The 25,711-nt window shown below is 35.5% G+C and overlaps 1 protein-coding gene across 8 annotated transcripts in view; it reads right to left on the bottom strand.

The window, feature by feature from the left end:
* The window catches only part of DLGAP1 (DLG associated protein 1), an 855,894-nt gene that overhangs the window by 522,424 nt on the left and 307,759 nt on the right, over window positions 1-25,711 (bottom strand). For all 8 annotated transcript variants that reach the window (XM_019755703.3, XM_019755707.3, XM_074340269.2 and 5 more), the window contains one exon: window positions 23,420-23,527. The gene's annotated coding sequence lies outside the window, so the exon portion shown is untranslated. The remainder of the gene's footprint in view (window positions 1-23,419; window positions 23,528-25,711) is intronic.

Below are 25,711 nucleotides of genomic sequence, written 5' to 3'. Positions count from 1 at the left end.
CCTAACTCAGACCATTCCAAAAATTAAATCCTTACCTTTTAATTATTTTTTCCATTCCTAGCTTGTTTTTTACATATATGACTATGGTGGTTACTCTCAAACTATTTAATTCCCCCAGTGTGTATTCAGGGAACGGAAACTGACTGTAAAATTAAGTTTAAAAAACCATAATTAGGAAAACAAATCATCTGTAACAAATAATGTGCACAGATATTCTCCAAATTATCTCACTTCCCCAAAGTTTACTTTTAAGTTAGTTGTTTAGAGCCCCGTCCCAGAGATACTATATTTTGGGGGAAATACTGGTTAGATTTCCTATAGGATTATAGACCACAACAAAATTGAGTTATAGTAGCAACAGTACTAGAGATTAGGATCCTGGGAATGTGAGGAAAGAGAGAAGGAAAAGAATATTGTCTCCTCTTTTCCTTTGAGTTGAATCATTTGAGGGAATATTTTGAAATAAAGTTTGTTTTTGATATCCTTCAAACACTTGTGCATTTCTTTAATTTACTTTTATCTCTTTACTATTCTTTAGGAAGTCTCTATCCCTAGGGTCCCAGGATCCTTCTGCTGCTTTCTCCAAAAATATTCTGGCGCTTTCTCCAAAAATGTTCTCTGCCTATAAATCATTTATCTTTCAGAATGCAGACAAAGCTCAGTTCATTTCATGAAATTTATTTCATCCAAAGGTTATGATGTTAGCTGTGGGTTTTTCATAGATACTCTTTATTAGGTTGAGGAAGTTTCTTTCTTTATATTGATAATTTTTTAGTGTTTTATCATAAAAAGCTGTTGGGTTTTGTCATTTTTCTTTGTCTATTGAAATTATCTTGTGATTTTTGTTTTTAAGTCTATTACATAACATATTATATTAGTTAATTTTTGGATATTCAACCAACTTTGCATTCCTAGAAGAAATCCTAGTAGGTCAAGGTGTATCATCCTTTTTGTTTGTTGCTGGATTTGGTTTGCTAGTGATTTGCTGAGGATTTTTGCATCTATATTCATAAAGGATATTGGACCATAGTTTTCTTTCCTTGTGATAGCTTTGCCTGATTTGGTATCAACCTAATGCTAGCCTCATGGATGAGTTAAAAAGTGGTCCCTCCTCTTTTATCAGAGGAGTTAATAACTGACTGGTATTAATTCTTCATAACGTTTAACTATTACATTGTTTTATACTCCTGAAACTAATAAAAAAAATGTTAAAAAAAAAAAAAAAGAATTCACCAGTGAAACCATCTGGGCCTGGGATTTTCTTTAAGGGAAAATTTAAAATTGTTAATTCAAACTATTATAGCTTTATTTAGATTTTCTATATTTTCTTTAGTAGGTTTGGTAATTTGTATTTTTCTGGGTATTTTCCCATTTTATCTAAATTATCTAATTTTTTAGGCTAGATTATTTATAATATTCCCTTATAATCCTTTTTATTTCTGTAAAACCGGTAGTGATGTTCAGTGTTTCAGTCTTGATTTGGCAATTTGAGTTTTTTTTCCTTGGTCAGCTTAGCTGAGAATTTTTATTTATTTCCTATTTGTTTTGGGTTTAGTTTGCTCTTCCTTTTTCAGTGTTTTAAGGGGGAATGTAGGTTTGTGAGATCTTCTTTTTTTAACATAGGCATTTACAGTTATAAATTTCCCTTTGAGCACTTCTTTAGCTGTATCCTGTAAGCTTTGGTATATTTTAATTTTCATTCCTTTCTAGTTTACATAGTTTTTATTCTTTGATCTATTAATTATTTAGGATGTGTTGTTCAATTTCCACATATTTGTGAATTCCCCAAATTTCCTTCTGTTGTTTTTTTCTTGTTTATCTGCTGTTTATTCTATCCATTATTGAAAGTAGAGTACTAAAGTTTTCACCTATTATTGTTGAATTGTCCATTTCTACTTTCAATTCTGTCAGTTTTGTTTTGTCATTTTTGTTAGAATTTTGGGACTCTGTTGTTAGGTGCATATGTGTTTACAATTGTTATATCTTCCTTGTGGACTGACCCTTTTATCATAATAAACTATCTATAAGTATCTCGAGCAACATTTTCTTTTTGAAAGTCTATTTATTTTTGTGTTATATAAATATAGCCTTTCTAGCTCTCTTAAGGTTGTTGTTTACACATATCTTTTTCCATCATTTGTCTTCAACCTATTTGTATCTTTGAACCTAAAGTGTATCTCTTGTACACAGCATATAGTTGGTCTCTTCTTTTATTCAATCTGATAATTTCTGCTTTTGACTATATTGTTTATATTTAATATTTTTATTGCAACATTTGGATTTTTATCTGCCATTTCTTTTCATTTTCTGTCTCATATCTCCTTTGTGCCTGTTCTCCTTTATAGTTTTGTTTGTATTAAGTGGATATTTTCAAGTATAATATTTTATTTATTTTAATAATTTTTATTTCTATACATATTTCCATAGCTTCTCATTGATTAGTGCTTACAATGTACACTTTAACTTATCAACATCTACTTCAGAGTTATACAATGCAATGAAATAAAGAAATTTCAATGAAATAAAAAAATTAAATGCAATGAAATAAAGAAATTTCACTATATATAGTTCTGTGCCCTTCCTCTGTCTTTGGTGCTATTATTTTATACATTTTGGGTTAGTTTGTGTTACAAACCAAACAATATATCACAATAATTATTATTTTATATAGTCTTCTGCCTTTTATAGAAACTGAGAGGAAAGAACAAGTACATATTTATATAGTTTATTATATTAACCTTTTTTTATACCATTTCTTATTCACTTCATTATTTTTCTTGTGGATTTGAGCTATCACTGGTGTCATTTCATTTCTCCACTGCAGCTTTGCTCCTATCTACCTTTGTGCTGTTATTGTCAAATGCATTAAAAATGTCTACATGTTATTAGGTTGGTGCAAAAGTAATTGCAGTTTAAAAGGTTATAAATTATTGCAAAAACCGCAATTACTTTTGTACCAACCTAACATAAATCCAACAATACCATGATATGCATATTGTTTTATTCAATTGCTCTTAAATCAGTTTAGAGAAGAAAGGGGAATATTCAATTATACTTCTTTTATATTTATCTACCTAATTACCTTTATTAGCACTCTTTCTTTTTTCATGTGCATTCAGATTGTTCTCTGGTGTGATCTGCTTTAAGCCTGAAGAACTACCTTTAGTAACTCCTGTAAATCAGGTCAACAAAAAGCTTTTGTTTATCTGGAAATGTCTTTATTTTGACTTCATTTCTGTTTTTCAGATAATTTTGCTAGATAAAGATTCTTTGTTGACTTTTTTTTTTTTTACTTTTAGCACCTTGAATATGTCATCCCACTGCCTAATGGCCTCCATTATTTCTGATAAGAGGTCAACTGTCAATCTTACTCAGGTTCCCTTGCATGTGATGCATTATTTTTTTTCTTGTTGTCAAGATTTTCTTGTTTCTTTCTACATTTTGACTATTATGTGTCTAGTTTCTCTGTGTTTCTCCTACTTGGGAGTTTACTAATCTCCTTGGATATATAAATTAATGCTTTTCCTCAAAATCAGAAAGTTTTCAGATATTATTACCTTGAATATTTTTTTCTGCCTTTCTCTTTTACCTTTCCTTCTGGCATTCCCATTATACATAAATCGATGCGCTGAATGGTGTCCGCATTTCTCCAAGGTACTGTTCATTTTGCCTCATTCTCCTCTCCTCTCCTCTTCTCCTCTCCTCTCCTCTCCTCTCCTCTCCTCCCCTCCCCTCCCCTCCCCTCCCCTCCCCTCCCCTCCCCTCCCCTCCCCTCCCCTCCCCTCCCCTCCCCTCCCCTCCCCTCCCCTCCCCTCCCCTCCCCTCCCCTCTCCTCTCCTCTCCCTTTATTTTCCTTTCCCTTTTTCCTCCTTTTCTCTCTTCTTATCTCCTCTCCTACCCCTTCTCTCTTGGATGACATAATTTCTATTGATCTATCTTCAATTTCAGTGATTCTTTTTGTGCTAGCTCAAATATACCACTGAGCTTCTTCAGTCATTTTTTCATTTATGTTATTGTGCTTTTCAAGTACAGAATTTCAATTTGAATTTATTTATAATTTCTTTTTTTATTGACATTTTTGAGACATTGTCATCATACCTTTTCTTTCATTCTTTAGATATGATCTCCTTTAGTTCATTAAACATATTTATAATGACTGCTTTGTAGTAATTGTCTGCTAAGTCAGTTTTCTGGGAACCTTCAAAAGCAGTTTCTATTTCCTGCCTTTTTTTTTTTTCCTGTCTGTGGGTCTGTTATGAGCTGAATTGTTTCCCTCTGAAAATTTATGTGTTGAATTCTTAACCCCCAGTACCTCAGAATGTAACTGTATTTGGAGAGAGGGCCCTTAAAGAGGTAATTAAGGTAAAATGAGGTCATATGGGCGGGCCCTAGGCCATATGACTGGTATCCTTATAAGAAGAGATAAGAACAGATGCACACATATAGAGGGAAGACTACATGAAGACAGTGGAAGGGAGATGGCCATGTACAGTTTAAGGGGAGAGGTTTTATATGAAACTAACTCTGCTGACACCTTGATATTGGACTTCTAACCTCCAGAATTTTGAGAAAAATAAATTGCTGTTGTTTAACCCACCCAGTCTGTGATGCTTTGTTAAGGTAGCCCTAGCAAACTAATACAGAGTCACACTTTTCTGCTTCTTTACGTGACTTAATTTTTTGGTAAAAACTGGACATTTTGAATAACAGCTTGTAGCATCTCTCCTCCCCACTGTTTTTCTTGTTGTTTTCTTGGTTATTTATTTATATATTTAGTGACTTGAAATCTCTTTCCCCCACCATGCACAGTTTCTTGTTTTACATTTCGGCCTGGCTACCCAGGGATTTCTCCTAGAGCAGCATAAGCCACTTATTGGTCAAAGGTTATCCTTAAACTGTGTTAGCCAGTTATTTTTTTTCACTCTTTACCATGTGATGTGTATGTAGCTTGCAGGCTGATATCACAGTTTAAGTAGTATATGTGGTTGCCTCCACATTTAATCAGGGAATACTAGATTGGATTTCCTCTCTGCCAGCACTCCTGAAGAAATGCAGTCTTAGGCATGCACAGTTTTTCAGAATGTCAGGAACAGGTGTGATTTTGTTCTTAAGTCTTTCTTCCTGGTAGTTGCATCTGGGTCAAGGTATCTTTTGGTTCAGCAGGTGTTTGGTAAAACTCCTAGTGCCAGTGAGACTTCTGCCCTTTGTTTATTGATCTGTGTGTAGCTTAGGAGATGATTTCAAGTCTGTCTCCATACAGCTCTGATTGCTCCTGAATGAGTGCAGCCTAGAACTTGCACCTAGCTTTCCTGACTACCATGATCGCAGGAGGGTTCTTTTTGGCTCTTTCCACTGTTTTTCTCTGTTAAATTTCTGAAGGCTCTGCCATTATGCTTGTTCCTGCTTATATCATGAAGCTATGATTTCTTCCTAATTGCTCTCTACCAAGACATTCATTGCTTTTGACAATGTCATTGGGTATGGAATTCGCCATGTTCTGTTCCAAATAAAGTCAGCTCCCTTAGGCAGAGCTGTGGACTTCATCATCCTTGAGACCTGCTTCTTCCCCTAGCAGAACCTCTGTACCATGACCGAAGAGCTGGGGCAGGAAAGAGTGACACCTGTCTCAACAGCAGATGGGGTAGCAAAGATGGCCTCCATTTTCTTGGCTTGCCTTTTATCATGTGGAACCATGGCCTTATACATGAGCTGGAGCAAGAATGATCAGGACACTGGTATTCTCAGTTTGCTGGAGTAGAGTTTCTGTCCTACAAATGGGCGTTAAGTGGAAGAAAGGAGTACTGGACCTCTTATTCATACCTGCCTGGAATTGAGCTTTTGCAAAATAAGGCTGGAAGAAATGAGAAGACTGGTAGCCTGTCCTTCCCAGGTGATACTGTTGCCCCAAACTGGGAGCTAGGGGGAAGAGGGAGACCAATTTTCTTTGTTGCACCTGCTGAATTAGAGTACCCAGAACATGCGGTCAGAGATAGGGTCATAGTTCAAATGCTGTAGACTCTTGCCTTAAAGGAGATTTAGTAGATTTTCTCATATTCTTTTCTTTTCTTTTTTTTTAAGGATTTTAATTGGGGAAGGGGAACAGGACTTTACTGGGGAAGAGTGTGTACTTCCAGAAATTTTTCCAAGTCAAGTTGTTATCCTTTCAAACTTAGTTGTGGAGGGTGCAGCTCACCTCTAGGTCCAGTTGCCGTTGTTAGTTGTAGGGGGTGCAGTCCACCATCCCTTGTGGGAGTCGAACCAGCAACCTTGTGGTTGGGAGCCCACTGGCCCATGTGGGAATCCAACCGGCAGGCTTCGGTGTTAGGAGCTCAGAGCTCCAACGGCCTGAGCCACTGGGCCGGCCCAGATTTTCTCATTTTCTTGAATAAGTATTTCTCTATTTGCTCTATGTCCTTAGGACAATTCCCTTTAAATGATTGTTTAAAGAAATAATTGTTGTATACAGTTAAGGGCTTACTTGTTGGGAAGAGAATCTATAGTGATTCTACTCCGGAAGTCACTTTCTCCTTTGCATTACAAATAATGACTCTTTCTTTTGAATAACCTTTTCTTCCTTTTTCATGACAAAGATGATAACTTCTATTACCTTCATATATATTTTTATATACAAATAACTTTATTTCAGTATTTTAAATTATCAAGCCACCAATAATTAATGCGTTGTAGGACAGAGAAAAGCTCATACACTCTCAAATTGGTTTATATCTGAACAGCATTTTATTGTTTCACAATGCTATTGAAATTATAATAGCATTTTGTACTCATTGGAAAGTGGCTTAATATTCTTATCAATAAGGACATATTGTGAGGATAATTGCTTAAGGCCGTGTAAGTGACTAGTGGCAGAACTAGACTAGAATCTAGGGTTCCCAACTTCCAACTCTCTTTTCATTAGAATAAGTATTGTTAAAAAAAATTTGTTTATTTTATGTCTGGATGAATAGCTTATCTACTCACAAAGATTTAGATCATTTTCAAACTGGAAATTTTCTCTTTCCATATTTTAATTCAGTAACAATGTGATGAAACTCATGCTTTTGATAAAATTACTTATGAAATGAGACATCATTTGGATATATAAATATTCTCGCTGGTGAATATACTTGACATATACACCTATTCTTTATTTGATACAATGACTTAATTTTAAGGTAAAAAAAGCTATCAAAAATTAAAAAAAAATCCTTTGACAGCAGGGGGGGCTGGCTGAATTAATAAAAAGGAATGTGCTGAATTATAGTTCATATTTAATTGAAGGATTCTCTTCAATACAATCACTATCTTGAAAATGAATATTTACCTTGAATGAAAACTAATGAAGATTAACTATATGCTATTTTTAAGAGCCTTTAAAAACCATCACTTGTTTGAAAAACATCATTAAAGTTAAGCCCCTAGCTGTTCATACTGTGTTAGCCACTGTTAAAAAGAGTAGTGAACTGCTACTAAATATATCAGAGTGCCAAATTAAATTGTTACAGGTCATCAGATTGCATCACTGACTGGTAGAAAGGCTAAATTAAATCCTACATCGCAAAGGAAACAATCTAGACAATACAGGCTCTGTATGTAATCCATGTCATGACAGAAAGCCAATATGAAAGGAGAATTTCACTTCCCTCTTCACTTTTCATAACCATTGTCCACAGCTTAATCTTGAAGTGAATCACTGTGAGATAACTGGCAATTATAAAATCTGCAGTGTCAGTTGAGCAATGATAGATAGGTAAGAATGAAATGTATGTTCAAAGTAGCTACGGAGGTCTGAAGATTTCTCCTGATAAAAGAGATAAAAAAATGGCAGAGTAATTGGCCACCATTTTCACAGGTTTCGTTTCTTCCAAATTCAAACTACTCACTCCTCATGCCTGCCTTCCCTCTTTCCTTCATCTCTTTCTCTGTCTGTCTCTTTCCCTCCTTCTCTTACCTTATTCCCCCATTAGTTCTATTTCATTTATTTATGCAACAAATATATATTGAATGCGTACAATAGGCTGGGAACTTTGATAGAAACTGGGGATACAGCAGAGAACAAGATAAACATGCTCCCCATCCTCAAAACTCACATTCCACATAATGGCATTGACTGGAGAAGGTGCAAATAGACAGATAATGAGTGAAGAAACAGGAAGATTTCTGGTTATGATAAGTTTTATGAAAGAAGTAAGCAGGTTTATGTGATAGAATGTGTCTAAAGCAGGGGTGGGCTGGAGACTGGAGCACTTTAGTTAGGGCCACTAAGGAAGGCTTTCTTGAAGACAATCTGAGGCTTGAGAATGAGAAGGAATTGACTGTGAGAATATTCCAGGCAGAAGAAACAGCAAGGGCAGAATCTCTGAAATGGAGGAAAGAAAAGATGGCTATATTTTATTAGAATATACTCATAATTCAGGAGAGAAAAAATGCTCTTGCAGGAACATATCAAAAATGATAATCTTAAGTACTGCTTACCTAATATCCTCAAATAATCTTAAGTGCCCAAGTGGGCAGAGCACTTAGAAATGCTGTTTCTGCTTTTTAATCTACTGTTGTACTTTTTGCACAACTTCTCACAGAGATGTTGGGCAAAATCCCAATAGAATGCTATATATAAGGCAGATTTCTGATGACAATGTGTGGGTTGATTTTGTTCCCCAAAAGAATATTATCAATATGTACTATTATTGGGAAAAAATGTTTGAATACTGTCTCTAAAAGCAATTATATCTCTCACCAACTATAAATAGCTTAGAATTTTGAACTTTGGTGTAGTTGAGGAAAGGAAGATCACTAGTGTTTTGGGCTCCAGATCTACAAACAATGGCAGAGCAGGGCCTCTGGCTCACAAGGTTCAAAAGAGCTTTTGACCCCGGGCAGAGCCTGGGTCTTGGTTGACACCATTTGCTCACTTTGAAATAATGACCTTGAATTTTCAGACCTTCACCATAAAATACTTTGCTATCTGGTTAATCACCATTAAAGGAGATTCATTCAATACTTTTTATTTTCATGTTTAAGTGTTTGGCATGTTCTTTCAAGGGTACAGAGTTCATGAGAGTCACATTGTCTTGATATTGATTATTTCCCAGCCTGAGACAGAAATAGCATCTGCCCCAGGCTTTTAGCCATTGTCAACTGCAGTAAAAACTTCAGTGGACCTTGCTGGAGACCATCCACTACTGGCCAGCATTAATGGGCAAGACAAAGCACAAGGGGAACAGATCATAGGGCACCAAGCAAGTATGCAGTCCAGGTTGGTGGTCAAATGTCACAGCTTAAGTACTGATAATGGCCCGTGAAGGCTAGTAGTTGGATGAAGCTTGGAGGTCAGTATATATGTATTGGAGTGAAGCAAAGGGTCAGTTTTTATTTTATTTTTATTTTTATTTTTTTATGTACACTTAGCACATAGGAACACAAGTCTGAAGATTCATTCATTTACTCAAGGAACATTTAAAAAGCACATACTTGTACCATGCACCAGGAGACACACAGACCAGTATGTGTGTGGGAGGAGGTGACAGATATATGAATGGATAATCATAATATAAATCAACGCATATGTTTGAAATATGCACAACCCATCAGGAGAGCACAGTGAAAGAGCATTTAGCAGTGGGTGGAGGCCAGAGAAGGCTTCATGAGTTGATACATGAGCTGAATCATAACAGATGTGAGCAACTGGCCAGACCAAAGAAAGGAGCATTCCAGTCATTAGGGACAACAGGCTGGTCTAAAATTGTGTTGCAATGGATTACAGAGACCCAAACTCTATTAGCAAAAGACCCAGACACCCTATCTAGCTGTGCAGAAATAAGGCTGGAATAATGGAGATTCAAGAGGCAGATTTACATGGACGTGTGATAACCCCAGGAAAGCTGAGCTGTGGACTCAAAAAAAAAAAAAAATTTTAAAAATGGATTGACAATTCCAAGATAATGAACTCTCTAATCACAGGGAAAACTGAGGGACACTGAAGGAATTAGGTATAAGTTGGTAAGACAGTGAGACTAGATACAGAGTAACTTGTTTCTTGGCCAGATATTTACTCCTGTTTATGACTTGGTCTGGGGCCAAGCACTTGTCCAAAAGTCAGAGCATGGAGCTGAGCCCATACATGGTTGCTACAACCTCCACAGGGCCAGAGTGACTGGAACCACAGGACCACAGAACCACAGAGACTAAGGGAGAAGGCAGCAGCCAAGAAGGAAACAAGGGCACAAGCCAGAGTGGGTAAGACTAGATGAGTGAGGCAGTTTTCTGACCTAGTTCAGACTTCTCTCAGTTTCCTGTGTGGCAGGAATCAATCCCAGCACAGCTGGGCTCAGGCTTCTAGACGGAAGCCTGCAATTAGAAGCACCTGGCCAAGATAGCGCACCGAGCAGGGACACAGCTGTAATTTTTTGAAGTGAATCCTCCTATGTGTGGGGGTGGGGAGCCATATTAAAAAATAAATAAAAGCCATTGCAAAGATAGATATCACAGATCTCTCTACCATTATTAAACACTTTGTCTCAGAGCTGACTTTGTACTGCCTTTAAATGCAGACATTGCAATAGGAATCTCAGCTGTGTACAAACTCATTTGCTCACAATTATAAAGGGACAACTTCTATGATCACATCTCTGCAAAAACAAAACTCATAAAAAAGTCAGCTCAGGGCTAACCTGTTCAAGTCTGCACAAATACATAAAGTATTTGCATAACATATTTGTAAACATCTCCAAAACTATTTGTTTTGGTTATATAGTTGTTCAAATGTAATATATGTATGTGTGTGTGTGTGTGTATATATATATTTATATATATTTATATTTATATATTTATATTTATACATATATATACACATACAGTATAAATATATATTGCATATTCATATGTATCTATAGATTTTGGCGATGCATTTATAGTTCTAAAAAAACAGGTACGCCTTTCTTCTCGAAAGATACTTTTAAGGATATATAAGCTGCTTAAAACCATAAAATGGCTTCTCCCTGACCTGCCACAAGTTTGTTGTGCAACCTCACAGCAGCAACCTCATTACTCTGCCAGTGGTTGCATATGGTGCTGAAAGAGTTTTTATTTTTAAATCATAGAAACCCAGATACACAGATATCACAGAAACTTTTTAAAGGCAATCTCTCAGAAGGATAAAACCACTCACTAAAGGAGAACATGGAGGAACGAAAAAGACCAAACAGTCTCTAGGCAAGGGGACACTATAACAAGAAGTTGGCTTTTTGAAAGAAAAACTGTAAGAAAACTGTCCACCTTCTTTGGTGAGGAGGTAGCCCCTGGAGGGATCATGGGAAGGGGGTGAGATGGAAGCTGCCACATGGAGAAAGATTTATTGAAAATAATCCTTATTCCAATCTTATTTGTATCTAATGCTATTAAAAATCAGTCATAAACATATGTGATATTATGTCTTTAAATGATCATCACAGTATCCTTTGTTTTTCAGCAATATATTATGCAACTATGTCATTTGTACAGGGCAACTGCAGACATTTAGACTCTGCACAGAAGAAACAAAGACCATTATTGTGCCCGGTTTATCAGCTTCAGGAAAAATCACTGTGTGTGTGTGTGTGTGTGTGTGTGTGTGTGTGTGTGTGTGTGTGTGTGTGTGTGTGTGTGTGAGAGAGAGAGAGAGAGAGAGAGAGAGAGAGAGAGAGAGAGAGAGAGAGATTACTTACTAGCCATTATGAGAAGAAAGTCCAATCGCGTGCAGGCTCCTCATGTTTATGTTCAGTCTACCACAATCATTTTATCCCACATGATGAACGAAATAAGAAATAATGAGATTTAAAAATAAAATATATAAAGGTCTGCAATACTTTAGAGCAGAGGTTGTCAAGTGTGTTTTCAAAGGGCCAGATAGTAATATTTTAGGCTTTGTAGGCCATGCAGTTTTTGTCCCAACTACCTAGCTCTGCTTTTCTGGTACAAAAGCAGACACAGACAATACATTAAAAAACAGGTGTGGCTGTGCTCTTGTAAACTTTTATTTATACTAACAAGAGATGGGCCAGATTTGGCCAATGGGATCAAGTTTGCTGACCCTTGCTTTAGAGGACTAGGGGACAGTGTAAAATAGTATCTAAAGGAACAGCTCCTAAGTGTCAAGCAGAGTCCTAAAATGTAGACATAGGAAAGACCCTGCTGGACTGGATTGGCTAGATATTCTACTATTTTATTAGCCACAAGCACAAAGTTATGTCATAGTGTAAAAAATTCCATTAACTGTTTCTATTGTCTCTATGAAAATGTTAGAGGAATATTTGTCAAAGCTCTTATTTTTAAAATGTGTGTGAACACTGGCACTAAGTAGAAAGTTGGCACAGATGATCCTGAAGTTGTCATCCAACTCTATAATTTTATGATTCCAAAATTTAAATTATAATACAATTACTAATATCTGGCAGAATTTCACAAGCAGTTGAAATGGTGTTTTATGACTTATTTTTCCTGGCTTAACATTTTTGCAAATTGTAGAATGCTAATTCCTGAAGTTTGGCAGCTTGAACAATAATTGACTATTTCTTAATCACTTTGCTTTCTTTTAATTGAGGGTGAACTGGTACAGCATGTAACATTTGAAAACTAAGAATGGATGCTTCAGACAAATCATTTTTTTTTTCCACTGAAATGAGTCGATCACCACTAAATAATAATCATACTTTTTAATACATCAGTGAATACCCTTGACTAGACCTCGTATATTAATATCATTAAGTATACATTCACTGACCACCTATTAGAGCCTAAGATCATGCCTGATATATACTAGGGTATAAAATACTTATTAACTGAGTGAATGAACATAGACTCTGAGCCATGGTGCCTGGGTTCAAATTCCAGCTCTGCCACTTACTAGCTATGTGACCTTGGGAAATTACTTAACCTTCTGTTCCTTCCTTGCTCATTGGTAAAATGGGGGCAAAAATAATACCTACTCCATAGAATATTATGAGGATAAAATTATATATTATCTGCAAAGTGCATGGCATATTGCCTGTTACATAATCAAGATTCAATAAAAGTTGATAATATTATTTCCTCCTCTATTTCATTCAACCAAGTACAACAGCTATCTAGTATATAAACATCTTGTAATTCTAGGGCAGAAATAGCCTTCCAAGAGAGCTTGGTGTTATACTAATTTCTGGCAAGACAATACTCATTTAAAATTCTACTCTAAGTATCTTGCATTAAAAAAATGAAATGAGGAAAACAACATAAAATGAAGAAGTGTTAAGATAAATAAATCAAGTACTTATATTTGTAATACATGTGTAATACACTTTACTATGTATTAAGAGGGATACAAAAGCATGAAAAAGATCATTCCTGTTCTAAATCTTTTTAATAAAATAAATATATATATATAAACAGATAAAGATAACTGATGTACTCATTACACATTTTTTGAGCATTTACTAGGCACCAGGCATTTGTAACACAAAGATGATCCAGATAAAATCTAGAGAGCCAAGTCACATAATTCTGAGTCACAACAAGATTTTGTGAGAATCAAATGTGAATCAATATACAATATGCAACATGACAGGTTCTCAGCACCCTAAGGGCTTTGAGTAGAAGCTGTCAGGGTATGGAGGAAAGACTCACTCCTCCAAGAAGGTGATTTCGGAAGAGTAAGTGTCTAGAAGGAGATTGGTGAGGCAGAGAAATTCAGTAAGACCATGTCATGCAGAGAGGACAGCATATGCTATAAGGCGAGGACTCATGACAGGGCTCATGAAGGGGAAGAGACACAAGACGCAAAGATCTCCCCAGATTCTAATCCCTCAAATCCATTCACCATTTGATCACATTTCTCTCCATACCTAGATTAAAAATTTTGAATAAACCTTTTCCCATTGGGTGAGATCAATGGAATCTCTCCCTCTCCGACCATAGTTTACCCAGCTCTAGCTCCTAGCATCTGGTCACCATTGTCTTTTTTATACATGGCCACAGAAGATACTATGCAACAACAGTTCAAGGCTCAGGTTTTAGAGACAGACTTTTCTACTTAGTTGTGATGCCCTTGGGCATGTTATTCAAACTCTCTACAGAATTTTTTTTCATTTGCAGTGTAGGAATAATAGCACTTCTTAAAATTATTTATAGGAATTTAATGAAATAGCACACTTAGCGTAGTGTCTGGTACATAAGAACTCAACAAACACTAACTATTAAAAACATAGTAGAAATGGTATTTTGGGGAGGTTAATATAAGGAGGGCTTACAAAATGGAATTCTGGAAATAGGTTAGCCTGTGGTACAAACAAGGTTAGGGTGCTATTGCAGCAGCTGATGTGTGAGGCAGTGAGGGCCTGAACTAGGATGATTGTGGAGAAGATGTTAGAAAGAGTGGGATTTGAAAGCACTGGGGGAAAAACAACCAAAACCAAGTGAGGGGCTGATAGATAGGAAGGGAGTGACAGAAGAGTCAAGGATGATCCCAAGATTTTGACATTGAGATAGTGGTGGTCTATTTTTTTTTAATGGAGGTGTCAGATAGGTAAGATGGGATGACTGAATTTATAATTTCAAGACTTATAAATTTATAAACTTCATAAACTTATAAAATAGATGCCATATTTGAAAGAAATTGCTAAATTTAGAATTATGACATGACCATGTTAATTCAATTTGCTAGTCGAAACCCTGGAACTTTCTTTCTAGCCTTCATGACAAGAAAGATCTCCATTCTCCTGGTTCTCTTTGCAACCTTTTTACAAAGACTCTCCCTGACTACTTTTAATCAGGCTTCTTTAGGCCCTACAGGCCTCCACCTTAGGCTCAGTTTCTGTTTTGTTGAACTTGCATCACCCAGTTGTAGCAAGAATCTTACTAAGTCACTTTAGAGAAAACCCCCACCTTTTATAACTGACCATTCTTTATATCTGATCAAATCCTTCAACCCCCACTCTTTGGTATCTGATCACCCTGATCTGCCTTCAGCAAGAATCCTGTTAGGTCTGTTTAACCAGAATATCCTCTTACTTTTGATGCAACCTCTTAGTAATTTCCACCCACGAACCCGTTCCTTGGCTATATATCTCTATTTGTCCATGATGTATTTGGAATTGAGGCCAGTTGTATACTGAGGTCTCTTTTTACCTATTGCAATAGCACTGAATAAAATCTATTTTTAAATGTTTTAACTATTTCCCAGCTCTGGTTTTCTTTAAACTTCCCAGCTAATTCCATTTTCTTCTCCTGCCCCCTAAATGAAGATCTTCCCTGGAATTCAACCTATAATTTTTCTGATAACTGTCTCCCTGGGGTGGGAGATTGGGGGCAAGATTCACCTAAAAGTTAAAATCCTATTGGAACTCAGGATCCCAGTTTACCTGCCCAAGGCACCTTCCTCCATATTCTAACTATGCACAATTGTCCATACCTAGAAATAGGTTTGAGTTAACCAAAATGATAAAGAAAATATCAGGAAAGAAGCAATGATTTAAAAGTCTAAGAAGAGACAAATTATTCAAGTTTTTAATATCAATGCATATGTTCTTTACCAGTTATTTCTCGTAAATAAAAATAGATCAAATATGTGAAAGCTTCCTTGTATCCCTCATGAAATATTTTCTCATGTGTAACATTTACAGTTTTTGATCCTCAAAAGAAATTAAAATATATGCCCAATTAAGCCCCACTGCAAGTTTCAGTTACAAACATTTGAGTTTCTTATTGCTTAAGACCCAGGAAGTCTTTGATTAGGAAAGCCGCATTCCACGGAAACCAATTTTTTTCCCAGGGGATATAATTAAAGAGGCTAATACTGCTGAGAGGGTATGTGTGCCAAAGGCAAAACACAGTACTTGTCAACATATATAATATCTTCAGGGAGAAGAGAAAACATCTCAGCTGTTCTACAATGGGTCTTCCATGAATCTATTTACATTCAACACCAACACCAGTGCTAACAACAAAATGCAAACAACAACAAAACCATACATGGGAACTGAAAATAGTGTGGCCAGAAACCAAACACATTAGAAAACATCAGCAGAGCATAATGTCTGATCTCCACACTCTCACTGACTGTAATCATCCAACTAGTTGGGCATTAAAATATTAGATAGGTAGTACTGTGTTTTCCTGAAAATAAGACCTAGCTGGACAATCAGCTCTGATGCGTCTTTTGAAGCAAAAATTAATATAAGATCCAGGCTTATTTTACTATAATATAAGACCAGGTCTTATGATATAATATAACATTATAATATAATATAATATAATATAATATAATATAATATAATATAATATAATATAATACAATACAATACCGGGTCTTATATTAATTTTTGCTACAAAAGACTCATTAGAGCTGATTGTCTGGCTAGGTCTTATTTTCAGAGAAACACGGTATGGCACTTCATTCAACAAATTCATTCAAATTTACCAAAGTTTTTGGGGGGGATGCACAAAGAGATTTCACAGATGATTCCCAGGTTTCCAATTTAAGCAACTGGGTGTGTGGGTAGTGGTGACATAGATGGGGACAGCAGAGGAGGCAGGAGCAGATGGGAGGGGGCATTTATGAGTTTAGTTTTGGAAATAATGAGTTTGATGTGCTTGTGAAACACCAATGGATGTCTTTCTATTTAATACATAGGTCCTAAACATGATTAATAATTCAGGTCTGAGTTATTAAAGGGAATTAATTTAAGGTAATAATTCAAACTATGCCATTTTTGCTTTGCTTTTGCTATTTAAACACTTAGCAATTATTTAAATCTACTTTTTATTTATGGTTTAAATTATTTTACTCTAATTCTAGCATCATAGGTCACATAACATTCCAATTGGTCAATCTAAACTTGGCAACATCTTTGTGTCAAAATATAATCTAACAAATTAGATTTAATTTCTATCCCTTTTTCTTGGTATATTAGTTTAAATTATCTCTTAAAGATCAGCTCTTTTCTTTCCACCTGGAAGACAACAAATATGGACAGATACTGCAGTAGTTGACTGGCTCTGAAGGCAGACTGTCAGGATTGTGCCCTACTCTGCCACATACTAGCTCTGTGTTCTTCGGAAAGTTATTTAGCTTTTGCATATCTCAGCTTCTTCATCTGTGACATGGACAGTATATTTCAGAATTAATTTATGGCTCAGTACATAATTTAAAAATATTGCGTACGCACTTGAGAAGAATTGGTATTCTCCAATTGTGGAAGAAGTTTATACATGACCACTAAATGAAGGTTGCTAGTATGTTGTTCATATTTTCCACATCTTCAATTAATTTTTTTTTTTGCTTGGAATCTGTTACTATGATGGTAGATTTGACAATTTCTCCTAGTAATTGTATAAAATTTTCTCATAGATTATATTAAGGATTAAGTGAGGTAATTTAGGTAAAGTGCTTAAAACAATTCCTAGTGAAGGGAGGCAGAATACACTGTTCCTAAATATGTCACTTTGGTGTACGGATTATTTTGAGCCAAGGGCACTTGAAATACAGCTGATACAAGAAAATATACATTAAATAAATTTGTGTGCTTTTCTCCTGTTAATCTGTTTTATGTCAATTTAATTCTCAAGCCCAGCCAAAGACCCTAAGAAGGTAAATATAAAATTGTGCCTTCCCTACAGTGACACATTCCTAAGTATTTAATACATACTTACTATTATGTTCTTAATCATGAATAAATACCAACAAAGACCTCAAATATTTGAAGTGCCAGAGATAGGCACTTTCTCATTGCAATTACTTTGTCAAATTTGTACCCTCATTTATAATTCTCAGATTATATTGGGATGGTAAATAATCCCAGCACTAATGCTGGTTGTTTAAAATGATATCATCTTTCCCCTAAACTTAGTTTTTATATAAACAAGATATTTTAGGTGAAAATTTCTAGCACATGATGAAAATACAGCAAGAATAAAATAAACCTGGCCAACAAGCCTTTCCTTCTTTTCTTTTTTACTTATAATTCTTATCAAGCTGCATCCTTTTACTACCTAGTAAATATCCTTAGGTATTCTTACAATGTCAACAAATGCTCAAACAATGTGAGTTATAGTAAACTCTATTATACTGTGTTTTATAAAGAAATTATTCTATCATACAACAAAAATATTTATGTTTCTTGCAGAGCGTACTTAATAGGTCACTTCATAAAAAATGCCAATTTCAGTAATAATTGATCTATGTAGAAATAACTGTGCTACTGTGAAAGACTGTGTTGTTTAAGTAAACAACCCAGAGAGAGAGAGAGCGTGAAAGAGAGCGAGAGAGAATGAATCTCCTAGGGCTTGAAACAACCTCATCAGTATAATTTTCAGCTTCACGGTGATCTCTCTGAAACATGACAAATAAATGAAACATTCCACAAGTAGATTTTAGTTATCTTACAGATATATAAAATAATCAAGATACTCAAACACTACCAGTAGTTCATAGCTCCCAAATTATTTCTGACATAAAAAGTACAGAAGAATAAAATAGTAAGTTTTTCCTCAAAACACATTAACTTGCATAGGATTTATAAAATATTGAAATAGATAAAACCCAACAGGGTTAAATCCTCTGCTAAAATTAAAATAAAATGAAATATTACCCCCAAACGTTATTGATCTCCTCCTGTTAAGCAGGCAGCTCTGAATTTCTGCTGAGAAAGTCCTGGGGTTAACAAATAACAAAGTGACAATTCAACCTCAAAAACACATAAAAGAGCAGAAAAAAAATTCAATGTTTCTAGGAATCCTGTAGTAAATGAATCGTCTATTGACCAACATTTGATTTCTTTTGTCTCTGGGTATAAAGCTGCTTCAGGCAAATTGACTATAAAAGTAACTTTTTAGAGGACAAGAAAGAACCACCTTTGAACTTACAGGAATTAGATATAAAGAGTGTAGGAACATTTATTCAGGCTAAACTTATGTCTTGAAGAATCATCATTTTAATTTCTGCCCAAACTGTGTCTACATAACAAGACAGAAGACAGGATGCACTTTGCAAACTACGTTTTGACATTGAAGGAGTCATTCTTGAAGAAAAGAGCCTTGCTTGCTCTGTGTAATCACTGACAATGTGTAGAACCAAATAACTTGTCTAGATGAAAAATATGTTGATTTTTCCCATTAATCTTGTAAATCTCAGATGACTAAATTATGGATACATTTTCTAAACTGTGTTCATCTTTTAGAGTCTCAAATAAATATTTCTTAGCCTTATGGAATTATATTGGCAAAGAAAAATGTAATCTCCATTAACCTCTAAAACCATGGTTTGGGTTCTGGTCAGCTTCATGGTTTATACAGGTCTTTAGAACTAAATATGTTCAGCATATGAGCATATAGTGCTAGATATATTGTAGATTATCTCTAGTCTTTAAAGCAATCCTGCAGGTAACAATAATACGGCCCTCTTCACCCCCCATTTTACAGATGAACATACTAAGGTACATAGAGTGGTTCAGTAAATTCTCCCAGCTTATACTGTTCGTAAGTGAGAGTTAGGTTTTGAACTCAGATCTTTCTGTATTAAAAACACTGCTCTGTGAACTATACTGTCAAATACTTGTATGTGCCATTAAGTCAATTGATTGACACACATACTTCTATGCCTGATTTTAAGTAGCATTTCATATAATATGCATCCTGAGATTGATAGATAATCCACTAGCATGAATCCCCAGAGACATTTATCCTAAATCCTTCTTTTCACAATGGAGGTGCCTGAGGCTTAAGGACTCAGCCAAGGACATACATCAAAGTAATAACAAAGTTGGAACTAGGACTTTTTCTTTAAGCTTAACTTTACGTATACCATAATATGACATGAAAATTTTAATTTTCTACTGTTAAAGTGAATTATGAAATAAATTTTAAAAAATAAATTTTCAGGATTCATGTTATTGTCCATTGTAATTATTTATGCCAAACATAAACATAATAAGCTTTTTCAAGGGTGCATTTTGAACTTCATGCCACTATAGAACACATAACACAAAATATATGTGGGAACTTGGTTTAAAAACATACAGAACAAATTTCACACTGAGTTCTAAAAGTAGGCACTGAGCCCAATTTCTGGAATAAATCAAAGAGTAGGCAGAAAACAGACAGCAGGAACAGTTATTTTAGCAAGAAAAGTAGGATAAATTTACCAAGCCAATCACGGGATGCTGTATGCAGACAAAAGATGCAGAGAGAAAATGTGCAACATTGATATGTGAACACATTTGAATGCAAGAAAGCAAAAAACCGGAAAGCACAATTGTCCTAAATGTGAATAAACATTCAAATTATGCTGCAGCTGCAAAATTTAAACTCAAGGAAGAGACATTTGCAAAGGAATTTATTAAATACATGTGATTTCCTGATTTTATATACCCAGAGGCTCTTTTATAAAGTGAAATGTACAATTTGTCTTGATATAAATGGCATTTGCCCTCTGTTGTACTCAATCAAATAGCCAAAATTCCTCCGAGAAAGACCGCTTATTAAAAAGCACAATATTATTGATAACCAGACACTGAGGCTCTGAATCACAGTTATTCCATCTAATAAAATGTCTTGTATATTAAGTATGGTCTTGTAAAATAAGGAGGTTTTCATGTTAAGGAAATTAGTTTTTCTTTAATGGCATATGCCAGAGTGGTTTCTATGTAAGGAGTTAAGTTTCTTTCTTAAACCAACCCTTGGTTGCCAAACCTGTCCATCTGTCTTCCCTCTCTCCCATCCATCCATCCATCCATCCATCCATCCATCCATCCATCCATCCATCCAACTAATATTTATGAATGTACAAAGTCTATATCACAACAGGGGATATAAGACATATCAAAAGCCTTATTATTGGGGATTTTATGATAATCAGTTGGTAGTTGACAAGAAGCCTCAGACCCTGTCCTTAAACTAGTACACCACCCACAATGGTGAGGGTAGCAAGTGAGCCCTTTTACTGCAGCCCATTTACTTTGACTCAAAGTGCAATGTAGAGCTCCTATTGCCAGCCTGGGTCATTTGTTTTACACAGCGCTTCTCAAGGTAATGTCTGCACCAGCAGCATCAGTATCACCCAGGAAATTATTAGAAATGCAAAGTCTTGGGCCTCATCCCAGGCCAATCTATGTATGTAAACCAAAATGCATCAAAATCACTTGGAAGACTTGATACAAACCACGGAATATGCATTACTAGACAAGTCCAGACCACTGGTGATAAAGTCAAGGAATAAGAAATAAATCTGAAAACTTCGAGTGGCAGGTTTTACATGTCTATTAAGAAGTTTGGACAATGATGAATTGGTGAATCAGGGAATAGTTTCTGAGCAAAGAGCAGACACAATCAGAATTTTTATTTATTAAGACTTTAGAGCGAAATGAGACCATAGAGGCAATTGCATTGTTCAGGTGAGAAGATATAGTCATTTACATTTTCTTTGATAATTTAGGAATTTGTCATGCCTCAAATTAACAGGGACTGCTCACTTGGTTTGCATTCTGTACTCAGCATGTGGTTTGCTCTAAGAGATACTCTCCACTGTCAGCGATTCTCTTCATCTCATAGTTTGATTCTGTCCTCTTTGTTATTTCCGCCTTGCCAGCTGCCATTTCCCTGGTTTCCCTGTCCTACATTTTTCTGTTGCCCTTTCTCCTTTCCCCCTCCACTTTCATTTCCTTCAGTAGGAATGTGCATGCTAATGTGCATTCTTTAATATTTAAATGTTATTTGTTTTAACAGCTGCTCCTTAGAGAGTTCACCAATTACATTCCTCCTCTGAAAATATGATCTTCTAGGTCACAACACAACAGAAGCCTTTACCTGACTTTATTTTAATCTGTTAAGAGTCCTTATGTCAAAAACAAACAAACAATCCTGATTCTCTTTAATGTGTTAAATCTATTTTGCTGGCTGATCATTCATGCCAGGTTATGCTCCAACATACAAATTTAAGTCACACATTTCACAAAAATGACACTGCTAACTGGGTTAGTATCAAATAGGAAAGAAAGTAATTATACATATGTTTGTATATTCACACTTTCCTGTATATAAAATATACAGTTAATGATAAGTATAGTTATCATGAAATGTTATTATATTATCTCTATTCCAACATTTTAGTTATACTTCAAATTTTATTATATAGTGCCTCAAATGTATGGGTGGACCAAGATAGTCTTCTCACTCTGAAATGGACAATTTATTAATGAGGAAATTAGTTTTGAAACAGTTCACTCTAGTTCTATGACAATTGGGTATCACTCTTTAATTCCTTTAAAACACAAAACATCTTCTTGGGTATAGTTCTTTAGGAAGAGAATGTGATTTATTTTATGATTTAAAATACAGTATAAAAGAAACGAAAACATGCCTCTGACTCCCTGTATCACGCCCCTGTTGCCCATCTCTGATTTCAGCCACAGCTGCATAGACAGACCATTTTGTGCCAGCTTGGTTCTTCTGGCCTTTAGAGTATGTACCTCCAGTGACAGCAGAGTCTTTCTGCTTTCTGCCTCATGTGACACCACTACAGCCCAGAATGTGGGGCTGTTAATGCCTCTGGGAGCAATTCACAGCCAAGGGGGGAAAGCCAGTTGATAAACCTCTTGCTGCACACCCTTCAGGCAGAAATTCTAGGAGGTGTCTGTTCCCACTTGGGGGGACCCAGAGGAATAAATTTCCCCCAGTCCACAGTGGTGGACTCATTCACCCACCCTTATTTTGGTCTTTGCTTCTTCCTTAATTGACTCTCCATGCTCTAACTGATCTGTGGTATCAGCTCTACACTATCTACCACGCACACATTGTACTCTCACACAAGCAAACCAAACAAAGATGCAGCAACATCAGTCCCCTTCTGATCTGACTCGACGTATGTAGTTTTTCTGATTTGTATGTCATTAAGAGCTTTCTTTTTTTACTTCCCAAAAGTACATAAAGAAATGAAAGGAGCAGAGATCGTAGCATCGCCTCAAGTATTTCCATTGCCTTTCTTAGCACACGAGGATCACGTTGAGTATGTCTGTGCTGATACAGTAACATTTGTACAACACTCTAAGAAAAAAACATAAGCTGGCAGTATGCCATCTACTTTCATAATTCCATGCTTAATCTGAAGTACAACAGTTTGATTCACAGTCATGAAAATGGTATTTGCCTAATCTACCACTGTAGATGAACAAAAATGAAGGTTAAATGTATAAAACACATCTCATTCAGATTCCATACAGGGAACTAGGGAGTTAAAAATCAGTCTTTAAGCTCAACCGCCTATTAAATATCTGGAATTAAAGCCAGAGATATTAATATTCAAATATACTATGCTATCAAAAAAAGAGAGAGAGAGACAGAGAGAAAGAAATTGTATCATGGAAGACAGCTGAAGCGGAAGCTGTGGGGATGTCTTATATAATAGGAAAGGAGACTGTTTTACCTTTGATTATCAATTCTCCATTTTTCTTGCTTCTAAGGCAGGAAAAGGTACAAACTATGCAGTTTTTAAAAACTTGATATCACTCTTGGCACGTGATGCTCAACAGTTCTGAAACAACAAAATGCAATGATTAGATGTAATAACTGGCCTGAACAAAAAGATACTTAAGAAGATCTCTTAAGAACTAATCTGGCAGCCATTAAATTCAATGACATAAGAATAAAGCTTCATAGAAAATTTTCATGGCCATGTTCTTGCCTGATGTTACAATTTGTATTTTTATGCTTTTCAGAAAATAAAATCAATAAGAAATGTCACTGTAATAAATAGGTTTGATATTCTACAATCTACTTTCCTACGATTAGCAATTATATCCACTTTAAAAAGCAATAAAATGCAAGTATCAATCACTTGATTTTTGTAAGATATATTACACACACTATTGTATTTACTTTCTGTGCATTATTTGTTTTTACCGATACTACAATTAAGCAGCTGTGACTAAACAGGGTGTCAAAAATATTGTTCTTTCCGGAGTAGTTCTGACATCAAAGGAGGACACCAATCATGGCATAATCTTCCCAAGTGCAGTCCTAGGGACTTGCTGTTGCCTAAGCCAAACCATTCCCCTTATTATCAATGATGCTTTCTCAAGAAAAGTGATAAAATAGAGCTTCTAATTGGGCCCAGACATATGAGAAGGGTACCAATTCTGATCATATCACTTGCCTTATGCTGAGATGTGACTTTCCTTTCTGAAAGGTCACAAAGAAAAGAACTTGTGTCATGAACAAAAATAGTCTGGTGTTGAAAGTGTAGGAATTAACAGAGTTCTACTTCTCTTTTCTTTTAAGTAAAATACTTCTGTGGCCCTAAGTACATTTTAAAATAGTGTCAGAAGAGAATGAGAATAGTAAATCTAAGTATTAAGCACAGATGTAATGATATTCAGAATTGAGAATACTGGTATGAGTAATTTTTTTAACCTTCTAATTATTTATAAGAATTATAGTGCCTGAATGAATGTAGAAATCTTACAGAAGAAGAGCTACAGGTCAGAAGAGGTGACATGGCTTGCCCAATTTTATTCAGCTAATAGACACAAGGGCAGAACGACATCCCAGAATCTCTGCCTCAAAGTTCAGTCCCTTTAGAAACTTATAACAGTGTATTTGTTTCCCAAAAGAAGACTGAACATTCACAAAGTTCAGGGCTTATACAGTTCTATGCAGAACTTGTATGAGCAATATTTTGAGATTGCAAAGCTGACTGGCTAAGTATCAGAATGCTGTGGGTGATAAAATGCAAGAACAATATCAAGTATTCTCATAGCACTTGAAACATGCTGGCAATATGATATTTCCACATATATGTCATTTGTCCATATTATAAAGGATAAAAATGAGATTCAATTATCAAAAGCTACTAGGTATAATTATGATTATAAGCCCTGGTTTTATATATGATTATTCCATTAAATAGTCTCAATATTCCACTAAATCAGACAAACTCTGGAGTGATTTTCCCCCTACATAGAAGAAGAATCGGTTACTCAAGGGGATAATGGAAAATTGGTAATTGTTAAAACATATAGAACTGACCATTGATCCCTTCATAAATATTTAAGAATCTATTTTGTGCTAGACAGTGTTCTTAACTGACTGTAGAAACAAAACGAAAAGATTATGCAATTTCTGAGAAAGAATCCCAGATATACAATAAGAAATCAATTTTATTACAACTAGAGTGCTTTCTTAGAAAATAATTATGTAAAGAAACATCTTAAATACTGGGCGGTGTCTTAAATGTCATCTAGCGAGTGGTTCCCAAACATGGTTGATCATCACAATAGTCTGGAAAGCTGCTGACAAATATGAATCATAGAATCTCATGCAAGACCTATTAAATCAGAATATTTGTGGGCAGAGTCAGGGTGATCTGCATTTGAAAACTCTCCCCAGTTCATTCTCCTGATTCAGCGGGTTGGGAAACCTGCTGATTCTTGTTTAATCATCTCATTACACAGATAAGGAAACTGAGACCAGGGAATTGACTTGCCCAAGACATTTGCCCTTTGGTGACAGAATTGAAATGAGAATCAGAATTCCTGATTCTCTGGAATGATGCTTTGCTTTTTCTTACTCCAAGAGTCCCTTCTTTTTCTCCTGCTCCTTTCTATCACCCAGTAACTGATATTTAGCCCCTATATCTGAGAAAGAACAAAAAAAAAAAAAAAAAAAAGAAGGCAAAAACAAGCAAACAAATGAAAAGCACTCCCCAAATAAAAAATCT

Source organism: Rhinolophus sinicus, chromosome 4 (genome assembly GCF_057876585.1).
Source record: "Rhinolophus sinicus isolate RSI-liver-muscle chromosome 4, RSI-T2T, whole genome shotgun sequence".
Classification (NCBI taxonomy): Eukaryota; Metazoa; Chordata; class Mammalia; order Chiroptera; family Rhinolophidae; genus Rhinolophus; species Rhinolophus sinicus.
Note: the sequence above shows the minus strand (reverse complement) of the source record. Positions and strands in the feature narration are given on the sequence as shown.